Source organism: Ovis aries, chromosome 14 (genome assembly GCF_016772045.2).
Source record: "Ovis aries strain OAR_USU_Benz2616 breed Rambouillet chromosome 14, ARS-UI_Ramb_v3.0, whole genome shotgun sequence".
Lineage (NCBI taxonomy): Eukaryota > Metazoa > Chordata > Mammalia > Artiodactyla > Bovidae > Ovis > Ovis aries.
Genome location: NC_056067.1, coordinates 5,306,462 through 5,322,254, shown reverse-complemented (window position 1 = coordinate 5,322,254; position 15,793 = coordinate 5,306,462). Strand labels below are relative to the sequence as shown.

The 15,793-nt window shown below is 46.2% G+C and overlaps 1 protein-coding gene across 2 annotated transcripts in view; it reads right to left on the bottom strand.

The window, feature by feature from the left end:
- Positions 1 to 15,793, bottom strand: part of WWOX (WW domain containing oxidoreductase) — a 915,505-nt gene that overhangs the window by 347,580 nt on the left and 552,132 nt on the right. The window lies entirely within an intron of this gene.

Genomic DNA, 15,793 nt, shown 5'->3' with positions numbered 1-15,793 from the left:
CCAGGAGAGCCAGGTATGCATTTCCTTCTCTGCCTTGAGACAGCCTCTGAGACGGGAATGGGGGAAAGGCTCCTCCCGTGTAAGGAACACCACGTATCCAAAGTGCTCCATGGCGTCCGGAGCTCATTAGCTATAGCTAGTACGAAGCCTGTGACCCATGGGGCCACAAAACTCCCCATAATAATTCACTGGATCCTGAGAGTTCTCCTAAGTACATTTAGATCAGATGCGCGACATTTCCCCCTAATGGTGGCATTGGCTAATAGCCTAACAGAATTGAGACGGCTCCACCACACCACACAACTATACCGTGTGTGTTCCAACTGGGTGGCCTATGGGGGAGGTTGACGGGTGGACAGAGAAGAAAAGTGTAGGCAGGTGGTCAGGACCACACACAAGGGCACAGGGAAAATGAGACCCTCTGAGCCTCAGTGCACTCATCTTTTAAGTAGGGAAATTACTGTGTTAATCACTCAGTCGTGTCCAACTCTTTGTGACTCCACGGACTATAGCCCACCAGGCTCCTCTGTCCATGGAATTCTCTAGGCAAGAATACTGGAGTAGGTTGCCATTTCCTTCTCCAAGAGAAATTATTAGTGACCACTGAGATTTTCCCTGGGTCAGGAAGATCCCCTGGAGAAGGAAATGGCAACCCACTCCAGTACTCTTGCCTGGAAAATCCCATGGATGGAGGAGCCTGGTGGGCTACAGTCCATGGGGTCACAAAGAGTCGGACACGACTGAGCAACTTCACTTTCACTTTGCTTAGGTCTGCTGGGAAGATGACATGGGATACACGGTTCCAGGCCAGAAATGAGAGGCGGTGGCTTGTTAGCCAGTTGGAAGCTCACATTTAAATCAAGGATGCACGGGTGAGGATATCTGCTTCCCAAATCCACGGATTGACGTCACCCTCCTTCCCCTGCTGGACGCCGACCCTTCCAGCAGGAGAACACCTTTCAGGACATCAAGCATTCATAGACACCTATGCCTTTAGTAACCAGTGACTAAAGTATGTAATGATCAAATGCTGCTTATCAATTCAATAATGCTTGAAAACAGGTTTCCACTTTCCACATCTGAAAACTATTTGCACCTACATGCAAGATCCGACTCCCCACAGAATACAGCACTGGTGACACTTACGGATTTGAAGCAGCCTTAGAGAAATTCCTGGATGCCAAGGGCATCCACAGTCCAGGGAGATGGATCACTGCTCTCAAGGAGGACCACAGGTTTGGGGTCTTCAAGAGTGTCTAAGAAGAAAGAGATGTAGAGAGGCAAGCAGAGGGGATGATCCCCAGGCTGAATTCCATGGGTGCTAAAAAAACAAAAAACAAAAAACAAAAAACAAAAACCAACTGTGGGGCAATTGCTGTAGGGAGTCCAAGCTGGTTGGGCCCAGGCTCTAGAAAGTTCTCCAAATGGGAGAAGGCGGTACCTTTTGATGACATGTAGGACTCTGGGAGAAGATGGAGCATTTGAGTTGACTGATTTTAATTCTAGAATGAATATAGGAAGAAAAACAATGGAGAAAGGACTTTTAGAGTAGTGCTGTCCGCTGAACCTTTCTGCAGAGATACGTGTGTGTGTGAGTGTGTTTGTGCACTGAGGTGCTCAGTTGTCTCTCTGTGACCCCATGGACTGTAGTCTGCCAGTTTCCCCTATCCATGGGATTCTCCAGGCCAGAATACTGCAGTGGGGTAGCCATTCCCTTCTCCGGGGGGATCTTTCCAACACAGGGACTGAACCCAGCTCTCCTGGATTGCAGGCGGGTTCTTTACCCCCTGAGCCCCCAGGGAAGCCCCAGATGAAAATGTTCTATCTTATATCCGTACTGCCCAGGATGGTTACCACACCGAGCGCTTGAAAAGTGGCCAGTGCAACTGCTGGAGTGACTTTTAAATTCTTTATATCATCTAATTCATTTAAATAACTATAGGTGGCTCCTGGCTACTGCGGTTATAAAGTTCGTTTGGGACTTGCTTGCAGAGATCTTGCTTGTATGAGAGGAAGCTCTCTTTCAGAAAATCTGCTAAAGGCTGTTATGTTAAAAGCTGGTATTCTGCAACCTAAGGAAATATGTCTTACCAGGAGTCATAAAAAAACGCTTCGAGGTAAAACTGAGTTGCCCTACCCTGTGGCACTCTGCTTTGGCCGCACTGGAATCGGGCTTTTGCTCCTGTTACTAATTACAGTGTAGAAACAGAAACACGTAAGATAAACCTGAGCCCTGGACGCTGAAGCTGTCATTTCTTTTACATGGCCTCATGATTCAACGATTAATGGACCTTAAAACAATCAGGAAGCATCAAGGTCCCTGCTCAAGCTTAGAAGAACAGGAATAGTTTTACTTCTGCTCCAGGCTTCTTGCTTTAAATTCATGGGGTGTCATCGAGCTTTGTAAACACTTTTAACTATCCTGACATTGTCGTATGAGATGCTGTTAATCTGTTTCCTCTCTGACCTTCGCTGGCCAGCGGCAGGTTGCGACTCGGGGGAAAGTTCATGAAAACAGCAAGGATGTACTCGGTGACCCCCATGAGGACACAATAAACCTAAACAATGGCTATAATGCGCAGACGCTGATCCAATAAACTGACTCACCCAAGATTTACTGAGCATCCAGTTTACACCACGCACTTGGCGGACACTCGCACGTGTATTTTATTTGCACAATCTTTAGCATGAAGGCATGGAGGCAGCACTGCTGACTCCCACTCTACAGATGAGCACACTGAGGCCCATTTGTGCAGTGAGCAACACAGGGGCAGGGGCAGGATTCAAAACCAAGTTTTCTGACTCCCAGATAGTACTTTGGCCAGTACACTGCTTCAGGATATTAACCTTTTGCCTATGATCCGTGGCGGGCTGCCTTTTTCTAAAGTGGCCGCAGCATTATTTCCACCCTGTCTTCCAAGATCCCTGCCCCAACTGCCCAGGCAAGAGGTGGAATCTATTTCCTCTTCCTAGAAACCTAGCAAGGCTTTGGTGACTTCCTGGACAAACAGAAATGCAGATAAACCAATCTACGTGACTTCCGTGGCTAGGGCATAAAAGGCAACGCAGGCAGCTGGGCTCTCTCTTGGGATCCTGACTCTCAGAACCTTGATGCCGTGTTGTAAGGAGGCACAGGCTACACAGAACCATGTGTGGATGTCACAGTCAACAGTCAGGAACACCCCTGCCCTGGCATTCATGGGTGAATCAGAGGGCCCCAGATCCCAGCTTTCACGGTGCCCAGCTGATGCCAACTGGACCAAGGCATTCCTCCCATGCTAAGTTGCGTCAGTGGTGTCCGACTCTTTGCGACCCCAAACCTGCCGGAACCACAGACTCCCGAACAATACAAATGCTGTCATTTTAAACTGCGGCATTTTGGTGTGGCTTGTTATATACTAATTACTGGAACATGGCCAAACTTTACCGAAACTCTACAGATAGGCAAATGGATGAATTCCCTCAGCGAAGACTTCCGACGGTGAGATGCTGAGTTCCCATGAAAGAAAGTCTGGGAGGAAAAGGATAAAGATCTGGAAGTCTTATTATATACCTGGGAATTAAATGGAACATTTGAAAAAAGACAAGACAAGATGCCTAATGGACACATTGCAAAGCTTAGATTTATGGGATTGTAAGTTTATTGCTATGACTGCAAAGATCTATCCAGAGGCTCAAATGGCTTTGGACTAATTTGTTAGTTGGGCTCTGAAAAACCTCTTGGTTTCAGTGAATCTTCCACTTCTAGCCCTTGGGGGCTTCAAGACAGCACAACGTGCGAAAGACAAGACGCATGTTGCTGGAATGCTAGAGAAGGGATCCAACGAGGCAGGAGAGCATCCTATTATTTCTGGATTCACAGGTCCTGAAATAGCCCCTGACAGTTTTGGGAGAGATCGAAAGAAAACTGGAAATCCACAGTTAAAGGGGGTTGTCAAATCGTGATGGTGACTTCTACTGGATACTCACACATTTCACCAAAATGAGAGGTTATTTGTGTCTTCATGGTGAATAACCTGGACTTCAACGTCGAACTTTCTGCACACACTTGAGGTGGCCCGTCTGTGTCATCTTGTGGTCCACCAGCCAGAAATGCTGGTGAATTAAGCAGCACTTCAGTTCAGTTCAGTTGCTCAGTCACGTTTGACTCTTTGCGACCCCGTGAATCACAGCACGCCAGGTCTCCCTGTCTATCACCAACTCCCAGAATTCACTCAAACTCATGTCCATCGAGTTGGTGATGCCATCCAGCCATCTCATCCTCTGTTGTCCCCTTCTCCTCCTGCTCCCAATCCCTCACCATCAGGGTCTTTTCCAATGAGTCAACTCTTCACATGAGGTGGCCAAAGTTTTGGAGTTTCAGCTTCAGCATCAGTCCTTCCAATGGACACCCAGGACTGATCTCCTTTAGAATGGACTAGTTGGATCTCCTTGCAGTCCAAGGGACTCTCAAGAGTCTTCTCCAACACCACACTTCAAAAGCATCAATTCTTCGATGCTCAGCTTTCTTCACAGTCCAACTCTCACATCCATATGTGACCACAGGAAAAACCATAGCCTTGACTAGATGAAACTTTGTTGGCAAAGTAATATCTCTACTTTTCAATATGCTATCTAAGCTGGTCATAACTTTCCTTCCAAGAAGTAATCGTTTTTTAATTTCATGGCTGCAGTCACCACCTGCAGTGATTTTGGAGCCCCCTAAAATAAAGTCTTATACTACTTACACTGTTTCCCCATCTATTTGCCATGAAGTGATGGGACCAGATGCCATGATCTTCGTTTTCTGAATGTTGAGCTTTAAGCCAACTTTTTCACTCTCCTCTTTCACTCTCATCAAGAGGTTTTTTAGCTCCTCTTCACTTTCTGCCATAAGGGTGGTGTCATCTGCATATCTGAGGTTATTGAGATTTCTCCCGGCAATCTTGATTCTTCTTGTGCTTCTTCCAGCCCAGCGTTTCTCATCATGTACTCTGCATATAAGTTAAATAAGCAGGGTGACAGTGTACAGCCTTGATGTACTCCTTTTCCTATCTGGAACCAGTCTGTTGTTCCATGTCCAGTTCTAACTGTTGCTCCCTGACCTGCATACAGATTTTTCAAGAGGCAGGTCAGGTGGTCTGGGATTCCCAACTCTTTCAGAATTCTCCACAGTTTATTGTAATCCATATGTATGCCAAAGGCTTTGGCATAGTCAATAAAGCAGAAATAGATGTTTTTCTGGAACTCTCTTGCTTTTTCCATGATCCAGCAGATGTTGGCAATTTGATCTCTGGTTCCTCTGCCTTTTCTAAAACCAGCTTGAACATCTGGAAGTTCACGGTTCATGTATTGCTGAAGCCTGGCTTGGAGAATTTTGAGCATTACTTTACTAGCGTGTGAGATGAGTGCAATTGTGCGGTAGTTTGAGCATTCTTTGGCATTGCCTTTCTTTGGGATTGGAATGAAAACTGACCTTTTCCAGTCCTGTGGCCACTGCTGAGTTTTCCAAATGTGCTGGCATATTGAGTGCAGCACTTTCACAGCATCATCATTCAGGATTTGAAATAGCTCAATTGGAATTCCATCACCTCCACTAGCTTTGTTCGTAGTGATGCTGTCTAAGGAGCGTTACGTACTACCTCCAATACATTTTTCCTTTCTGGATGAAGACTCCTTCCTCTATCTCAAACACTTTGCAGTCTGTGTCTTACATTTCGATATTTCGACAGCAATCCTCTTAGCTTCATTTATATGACCATATACACACATACCTTTTTAGTTTCAAAATGTGCTGCCAGTATCAAGAGAAAGAGACACTCTTCACGAGCTTCCCAAACGCAGATGGAAACCATCCCTAGGTATAGGAAGCAATATTTAAATCTTTTAGGAGCTGTGACTTTTGAAGAAATTTAGATTAATTGGGTTGCTTTTAAAACCTGTAGTACCGCTGCGGTAACATCCTTAGAATCACAAAACGCCTAAGGTATAAACAGGGTGTTTCCCCCCCCCCTCCATTTTTTATTGATGGCTGTGAATTTTCTATGCACACCTGTACTATCAAGGTAACTTTTGCTATAAACAGCATTTTTAAATTATCACATAAAAAACTACCAAGCACTAAATTAGAAAAAAACAGAAATTTGAAAGTGATAGTTAAATTTATGAAGCAATTCTGCTACACTCAAAGGCTCATTGCTTGACATGTAAAAAAAAAAAAAAAAAAAAAAAGTTGAGCTGTGCGGGAAGGCCTGGGTATGAATTTGTCTCCAGTGGGAGAACTGCAATCCACACCAGGCTGCAAATGAGAGCCACACACAAGCACACACGCCTCGCGTGTGCACTTGTTTGCATGACTAATGGAGACAATATTAAAAGTCTTTTCTCATCATTTCGATGCTTTCATTTTTTATTTTTTTCTATTTGGCTGAGTGCCTTTTTTTTTTTTTTTTTTGCTACCTCTAAGAGCTGTTAATTTTGCTCGCTGCCGAGCAAAAGTCAAAGTCAGAGTCTAAACAGCTTGTAATGAGTTTTCAATGGCCCATCTCAATGAAATTGAGGGCAAAGACCAGCCAGCTCAGGCAATGTCAGCCCTCGGAATTTATTAGCAAGGGTGAGCTGTGTTCGGGGAAGGCGCACTGAGGAGGGACTTGAGCTCCTAGGCTCTCCAAGAGGCCCCCAGCCCTGATTAAAAAGTGGCGACCGCGGACCTGTGGGCCACCAGCCGCCCCTGCCGCGGGGTCACGCCTGCTTTGGAGATGAAGCAGAGAGCTGTTTTGCGAGAACAGTTTCCACCTCGTGGTGATGTGGTTACCGCTCTCCGTCCTCTGCATCTGGTCCACAAAGAAGGAGACGCTACACTGTTGCTCCAGAAACACACACACGGAGACACACAGACACACACCTGTATCAATCCGCTGATGGTGATTCAGGCAAAAGGAGGCAGCATTCAGCTTCGAGTTCTCTGATTCATTCAATTCTGTTTAAGTTTCCCGGTCGCCCCCATTTCCAATAGATCCCTTCTGATTTTACTTCCAGGAAACCCTTTAGAATCCCATAATGCTTTTCTGCATGAACACAAAATCTCCATATAAAACAGAATTCTGCATGAAGCTGACAAATAAATTCTGTGCTTTTGAGAGTGGAGATCAATTTTGACAACAGCTTCTTCGGCCAAGAGAAAGGCACTGCAAAGCCACTAAACGTAACATGCCAGAGCAAGGTGGTGGCTTGAAGGGGGGTGGCACCTTGGTTCTGCACGGCCACACGTTTTTATTTAAGGAGGAATCCATGGGGTTTGTGCAAAAGCGCTGATGCACCCTGTGAAAGGAATAAATTAGGACTGTTGGATCCTCCAAGGAAATTTTTTCCAGTATTTAATATTAAATTATGATTTTTTTCTCCTTTTTACACAGCACCTACTCAATGCCAGCAGCCACAGTGTGAGGCACCAGGACCCTATGGCAGGCCTGGCGATAAAAGTCGACTCATCTCCTTCCCCACTCATTCGCTGCTTCACCCATTCATTTATTGGTTCCATACATCACTATACTCCCAAATATTTAAACAGGTAGGTGCTGAGAACAAAGTTATGGACTAGGTTGGGGGTGGGGGGTAGGGGGTGGGAGAGGAACTGTATGGTCTCCATTCTCAAGCTAAATTGCTCTCTAGCAGCAAAGAAAATTCCAGACTAATACAGTGGGTTTCCAAAGCCTTCCACAGATCACTAACTTCTGGTTTACGTAAACAGCCATGTTTTCCCAGCATTCACCTGGTTCCCCTCCATTTACAGAACTACCCTCCCTCTCCGTACTACACCATGCCGCACCCCACAGCATCACGGGGAATACTGACACACCCTGAAGGACGTGCACAGAGCCTGCATGACAGTGTGCTGTAAGCATTCGATAAACATCGGCCCCTGTAAACCCTGACCGCCACCCCCCTGCCAAACCCGCTCTTTTCTGTGCATGACGTGAACGTGAAAGTGTCAGCCGCTCAGCCGTGTCCGACTCTCTGCGACCCGTAGCCTGCCAGGCTCCTCCGACCATGGGATTTCCCAAGCAAAACACTGGAATGGGTTTGCCATGCCCTCCTCCAGGGGATCCTCCCAACCCAGGGGTCGAACCTGGGTCTCCCACATTGCAGGCAGATTCTTCACCGTCTGAGCCATAACTTACTTGTATATTGAAAAAGTGTGTCTGGTCTAAGAGTGAGAACCGCTCATCGGCACACCCTCAGCCATCTCCACCACGATAGTGCTGCTGAGTAACAAGGACAGTGAGGAGCAAACGGCCGCAGAAGCATTCTGTGAGCCAGACTCTGAGACAGGCCCTGTACCCGCACTGTTCTCATTAAATTCTCATTGAACCTGCAAGTCAGGCACTATTTTTCTCCTGTTTTGCTGATAAAAGGTTGACAGAGGTTAAGTGATTTTTTTTACCCCAAATCACAAAACCAGTGCCTTTCAGATCAGGGGAATCTGACTTCAAAAACATACAAGATCTCAAAACCCTGTTTAGGCCATAAATCCCAGGCAGCTTTAATCTTTTCAGTGGGAACTGAAATGTCCCTCTGTCTGAAAGAGAGATGAAACTGATCCAGAAACACTAAGGGGGCGGGGGGACGGGGCTGAGGGCTTGTGTCCGTGTTCATAAGAGGTCTGCACCCCAAACTCACCACCCACTTTAAAACTGCAGGGAACTGTGTTCAGAGACAGTGAAACGGCAGAAACAGCACCTGCGAAGCGCGGCACCTCTTCCCCCAGTTAAAACCCAGGTTCCTTGCCAATTTCAACTGCACTCAAATGCTGGTAAATCTCCTCACAAGAAGTGTTTTTAAAAAATGAGAAAGAAAGAGAAAAGCATAAACAACTGCCCAGAAAATGGTAGCATGGGAGAAATCAGCTGTCACCCAGGGCAAAAGTTCTGCTGACAATTTCTGTATTTTACAAAACTGCCCTTAGAGAGCTTGCTGCCTTGAGGTTTATATTAGGGAACACCTCGCTACAATGTTCTAAATGATCAGACTGTTCAAGAAGAAGAAAAAAAAGTCAAGCCAGGGCAGGGAAGGGAAAAAAAAATAATGTCATCTTTGGAGAGGTCTGCTATGATTGTAACAAATCTGATCTAGACTTGACACATGGACCTTAACCAACAAAGCTTTTGTGTTTTCGAATAACTTTCCCATTCTCAAAAGTGACCTGAAATCAGGAGAATTCCCACGTGAAAGTGGAAAGTGAAGTCGCTCAGTCGTGTCCGACTCTTTGCGACCCCGTGGACTGTAGCTCGCCAGGCTCCTCCGTCCATGGGATTCTCCAGGCGAGAATACTGGAGTGGGTTGCCATTTCCTTCTCCAGGGGATCTTCCCGACCCAGCGATCGAACGCTTTAACCTCTGAGCCACCAGGGAAGCCCAATGGGAACCCCACCCCAAATGTCTGCAGTGGAATCTTGGCTGTCTCTGACTTGTCCTCTGATTACCAGCTTATGTTGCAAAGCATTTACCACAGGAAGCAAGTGACAGAGCCTATGGCAGTCTCTGAATGGGGATGTGTGTCACAGGCCAGCTCTGATTATATGTGCCTACCTGGTCTGCGTTCCTCCGATTTCTTAGGAGAAGGAAGACGCTGAGAGGAACAGCCTCTTCCAGGGGTGGTTCTCACACGCTGTCTAGAGGTTACTACGGAATCAGAATCTGCTCACATCGCTCCACCTGGTCACTGCTTTCCAAGCAACATCTCAGAGCAACGCATCTGCCTTTCTCCTGCAAGTGAGTGGCCTGTGTGCAATGGAAAGCCTGGCCCTTCCCTTCAATTCCTCGGAAACACCCTGGCTGAAAAGCCCGACTTCTTCCTTTGCTACGGAACAGTGAACATTTATACAATCATTAAAATCGCATCTACCGCCATATTTTTTCTCCTTCTCAGTTTTAATACATTTTTATAATTGCATTGAAGATATTCTAACCCTGTTTTTAGTGCAAAGATAAAATTTATGAACCGTGGCAAACGTATCATGTCAGAGCCAAAACGGAGAACAATGTGCATGGCGAAACCCAAGAGCTGGTTCCCTTCTGCCACTTTAATGAGGAGGAGAGGAGAAGAATTAATCCCAACTCCAACGCCTGAAATCCGGGCGTCGGGGGAGGTTCCCAACTCCTGCTCCAAAGCTGGGATGCACTTCAAGGAAATGCATTCATTCACACAAAAATTCTTCTTTAGTTATGCTTGGAGCTGGAACTGTGATCGACATGTATTTTCAACTCTTCTGTGGGGTGTAATTCTGTTGACACAACCAAAGGTATCTCACTAGATTTGTTCTCTCAAGGACTCATCCATTTCTCCCATTCTCTTCTTCACGTTTCCTTTAATGTGCGTGTCCGGAGAATGGAAAGAGATGGAGCAGAACGGGGCGGCAGAAAGACCAGCAAGAACCCACTAGAGAACTCGGGGTTCAGGGCTCTGTTGGGCCAACCGGGAGCTGGGCGACCTTGAACCGTTTCCTTCATCTCTCTGGGCTTTTGCTCCTCTCACCTACATAAAGAAGGATTTGGAGTGGATTTATGAGCTCTGCAGTGAGATGTCACAAAGAGATTATCTAAAATAATATAAAATACCTCCAGCTTTCAAGACTGTATCACTGGTGAGAAAATCACGTTTAAAAGAAAATCTGCCACGCTGAAGAGTTCTAACAAATACAGCAATCACATGTGTGGGAATGTGTGTTTGCAAACCCAGATGGACACCAGGAAATTAAAAAAAAAAAAAGGTTTTTGTAAGCATTCGCCCTGGGGTTTTCACTCCTCCTGGTAGAGGGTACCCTGGCCATGAACTCTTCGCTTAAAAAAAAAAAAAAAAAAAAAAGAGCCAGAGAGAAGACTCACTCGAGATGAACTTTTCTGCACTGCTTCCCTTTTTCTTTAGAAACAGACTTTTCCGCATTTTCAGACTTCACCTAATAGCCTTGAAGAAGACACCACCGTGGGGGGCCATGATGAAGTGGAGGTAATCTGGACAATTTAAAAACACTTATTGTGACAAAACCGATCGGTGAGGTGGGGGCCATATAAGCTCACATAAATGAAATGCATCCCACTGGAAAAGCATTCTGCTCACACTGTCATTTACGGCTCCTGAATTAATAGACCAGGAAAGACATCACCGGCCCCAACAAAATGCCGTAAAACCACCGGCAGCGAGTGGTGTCTCAAACTTTAATTCCCCTGGGGAGAAAAGGACACTGCCTAATCTGTATGCAGTTCTGACATTGGCCACATCTGATATGGAACATTAGCTTCTAAGCCTCTCAATAGACTAGTGTCCTTCAGTTTATATTACTTTATGTTAATAGTAGAAAAATTACACACAACATCATTTATCATTGTTATACTCTGCTGTACATCCCATAGCTTATTTTCATATATTTATTTACCCCTGAGACGGTGAGAAATTAAAAATATATATGTATCAAGAAAAACCTATAGAGAGAATCACTGTAAATCTCTTTAAGAAACAAAGTGAGAGAAAAACTGCTCCCCCCCTCCAAAAAAAAAAAAAGAAAAAACCTCCCTTGGTGGGGAAAATATACAGCTAAGCTTGGGAATGATAAGGTGCTTTCTGCCTAAGGACTCAAGTACAGGCTGTACAGCAATTCCAGGGCACGACTACCTAACAGAAAGGAGCATATTATGATAACATACCTTTTGTTCCCTCATCTCTCAGTTTTGTTTTTTTTTTCTTTCATTTGTCGAATACATCTTTGGGTCCCTCCTGTCCTGTTATTAGCTTTTTTTGACATTTGACCTCTAGCCAGAGAAAGGCAAGATTTCCCCCCCCCCCCCTGCTTTGAAAAGCTGTGTCAATCTGAACCTGATGCTCACTCTTTCTGACCCAGATTCCACAAGCACCCAGCAGAACCTCTGTTTGGATTTAGAATGGCAATGGCGTCCTTGCCTTCAGTGGCTTAACTTCTGCAAAGTGGTTTTGCCGGGTGTTATAGAGAATGCCGTGGAGTTACAGGCGTGCCAGTCCTGCTGGTACCGTGTTTGGGTTCCGGATTAAGCTCCATCCATCTTTTCTTACGGAATGTGGGCAAGTCACCCATCTCTCTGGACCTCAGTTTCCTCAGAAAGGAGCAAAGAAGATTGGACTTAAAAAAGCTAAGATTCCCTCAAAGAGCAGGGATTTGGGGGCGGGGTGGGGGGGGTGCTGGTGACTTTTCTATGACACTATTTGCTCTTCATCCCTGTCTCATGAAGCTGGACAGATGTTTCCAGTTTTCAGGTGAGCCAGCAGGAAATCAGGAAAATTGACTAAGGGGGTCCTAGGCTGGAGGAGCAGAATCAAGAGTGAACGGGGGTGGGGCACGCTTGGCACTCTCACTGGGCTGAACACCTCTACCAACGCGGTCATCACCATGCACCCACTTCAGGGATTCGGGGAAATGAGTATAAGCTTGTGGATGTCAGGACCGCCTCTTTATATCTGATTTTTATTTGTTTTTTGCCACGTTGACAGTTAAGAACAAAAATGCACAGTGAGTAATGCGTGGCTATACAGCATATTCTTCTAATTTTGTCTTCCTCTTCAGGTGGGGAGGGTCTCTTTTGAGACAACTGCTTCCTTTCGGCTGGCACTCCTGGTTATAAGGAACTTTCACGGATTATGTCAAGTCATCCTCAGCCAACACCATCCATGCTGCTGCTGCTGCTAAGTCGCTTCAGTCGTGTCCAACTCTGTGCGACCCCATAGACGGCAGCCCACCAGGCTCCCCTGTCCCTGGGATTCTCCAGGCAAGAACACTGGAGTGGGTTGCCATTTCCTTCTCCAATGCATGAAAGTGAAAAGTGAAAGTGACGTCGCTCAGTCCTGTCCAACTCTTAGCGACCCCATGGACTGCAGCCCACCAGGCTCCTCCGTCAATGGGATTTTCAAGGCAAGAGTACTGGAGTGGGGTGCCATTGCCTTCTCCGAACAGCATCCATGGGAGGTACAATTTTTCCAATCCTGTTGAGCAGTAAATTTAAGACAGAGATGCTCACTACGTAGCTCAAGCTCACCCAGCAAAGGACGGCCAAGCAGGGAACTGAAAGCACACTTCTGGCCCCCAGCCCAGGCGGGGCTCTTTCTGATACGTGAAATGACACTACTTAGCAGATATATTTGTGATGAATATGGACAATAATTAATTTTTTTCCAAAAGGCAAAAAAAAAGGTGTCATTTATACAAGGCTATGCAATTTAAAAGCAATATAGTAAGTAATTAACACCAGAGAGCCAGGCAGAGGCAGCAATCAGTCTGCAAAAACATTTCTCTTGTTGCTCAAAGGCATCTTGGACTACATTTCCCAGCCTGCCTTGCAGTTGGTGACCACATGACTGGGTTCTGGCCAATGGAAAGAAGGTAGACGTGATCTCACCACTTTTAGGCTTGGCCCACTAAAAACCTCCTAGGAGCCTTGTTCTTTACCTTCCTCTTCCTAAAATCTGGATTTTGAGGATCTAGCAGAGAATTTGGAGGCTCTATGGTCAGACCACACCCAAATGTCAAAGCCCGGGTCCCTGAATCACCGTGTGGGACGCCAGCTGCTGCATGTCTGTACTGACTGCTGTGTGAACAAGAAATCAACTTCAGTTCCGGCAACTAGCTGTTAAAGCAGTTAGCCAATCCCAATTAAAGAAGAAGGTTCCAGAAAAGATGCAAAGAGTGTTCCTCAACTGATAGCCCTGGGTCGGGAAGATCCCCGGGAGGAGGAAATGGCAATACACTCCGGTATTCTTCCCTGGGGAAATCCCATGGACAGAGGAGCCTGGCAGGCTACACTCCCTGGGGTCACAAAGAGTTGGACACAGCTAAGCACGCACGCACGCATGCACATAACACTAGACCTTCAGAGCCATTCCATCGCCAGCCTCAAGTATTCACCATCCACTCTTCAAGCAAGCACCAGTAGGCACTGTCCTGGAGGCTCTTGGATCCTGAAGGTTTAAACATTCATAACAGGTTCTTTGTCTTAGCTTAGACATCACCTGCTTTTCTTTTTCATCAACTGTCTTTCATTTTACTCACTTACTTGAACCTCACATTTTTGCATTCATTTGACAATAACAAGGATTATGATAATGATAGTAATAGTCAGCATTTATTGGGCACTTACTGTATGCCAGCCACTCAACTAGATACTTCATACACCATGCTTCACTCTATCCTCAAATATATTAAACAGATGTCATTATAGTCCTTATTTTACAGATAAGAAAATAGAGGTTTAGAAACATAAAGGTCCTGCCCACTAGACTATATCCCCAGGGCCTAGTGCAATGCAGGTTATATATTCATGGAATGAAAGAAAGACCACTCAGGATCATGTCTGGAAATTAATGTTCATTGGCAGTGAGGCTTGGTGTTCTCAGACGGTATTTTTCCAGAAATCTGCGAGGAAAATTGTACTTCAAATTCTTTTATAGATTCAGGAAGACTGAGAAGTATCCTAAAATCCCAAATTTGATGTCCAAGACCTTGGAAGTACTCACTCCATCAAGACCCATTTTGGAGAAAACTCTGCTGCAGTGCAAGAGTGGCCCTTGGAATCGAAAGGCTCCCATTCCCCATCAGTTCTCAGCCACAGAGTGGTGCAGAGCCAACTCTCAGGGCCAGACTGCTGGGCTTCAGACCCTCTACCTGAGGCCACGGGTAAGGTAACTGAAGCGCTGTGCTTCAGGGCCCTTGCATGTAGAAAGAGGCTACCTGTGGAGTGTGAAGGACGCACTGTCCGGACAGTGCTCAGCATGGTTTCCGGCATCTTTCGAGCACGCAGCAAATTCAGGCTCCTCTCACCATCATCAGGAGCATCACCGTTGTTCTTCACCACCATCGGCACCATCATTCAAACAGTGTTCTCCTTAACCAGCAACACATAAAACGGGCTGACTGAAGAAACAGCCAGCCTGAAGACATCAACTCCTACTATTTACAGATTTCTCAAAATGCTTATATGATGACGATGAATTAAATAATGAACCTCGGAGGTGTGCACTATGCCAGGTGAAGAGTTAATACACAAAAGGAAAGTCAAGTCTTTGTCACTGACTCGGCCAAGGACAGACAGGTTCCAGCAGCCACAGGTGACAGTCAGATGCCTATATCCTGCACCTTCTGCGACAGACAGGTCCTGCCTGGGCTAGCTGCCTGAAGACAGGGGTCTGCATCCCCCCTGTCCAGAGTGTCACCGCGATGCCAGTGCTAATATGAACAGCGAGCATGTTAACAGTGACAACAACAGCAGAAATGACAGCAGCAGCCGTAAGGTACCGAGGGTTCGCTATGGGGCAGGCACTGTGCGGACCTCATGAAGATCTGAGTCTCCCAGTAACCTTAAGACATGGAAAAGAAAGTGCCAGCGTTTAGTCGCCCAGTCCGACTCTTCGCAACCCCATGGACTGCAGCCCCCAGGCTCCTCTGTCCATGGGACCTCCCAGGCAAGAACACTGGAGTGGGCTGCCATTTCCTTCTCCACGGGATCTTCCTGACCCAGGGAGTAAACCCGGGCCTCCTACATTGCAGGCAGATTCTTTACTGACTGAGCCACCAGGAAAACCCATAACTCTAAAAAGTAGATGCCATTTACTCATTTTATGTTTTTGGATGGGGAAATTGGCATCTGGGCCTCTGTGTACACACACAGAGGGATCTGAATCCAGGTCATTGCTACCACAGGCCAGGATTATTAAGAACCTGACCATATGGCATAAACCTTTCTTAGCCCTGCCTGCTGTGGGTCCTCTTCCACATCAAAAAATGTCACTATTCTTGACC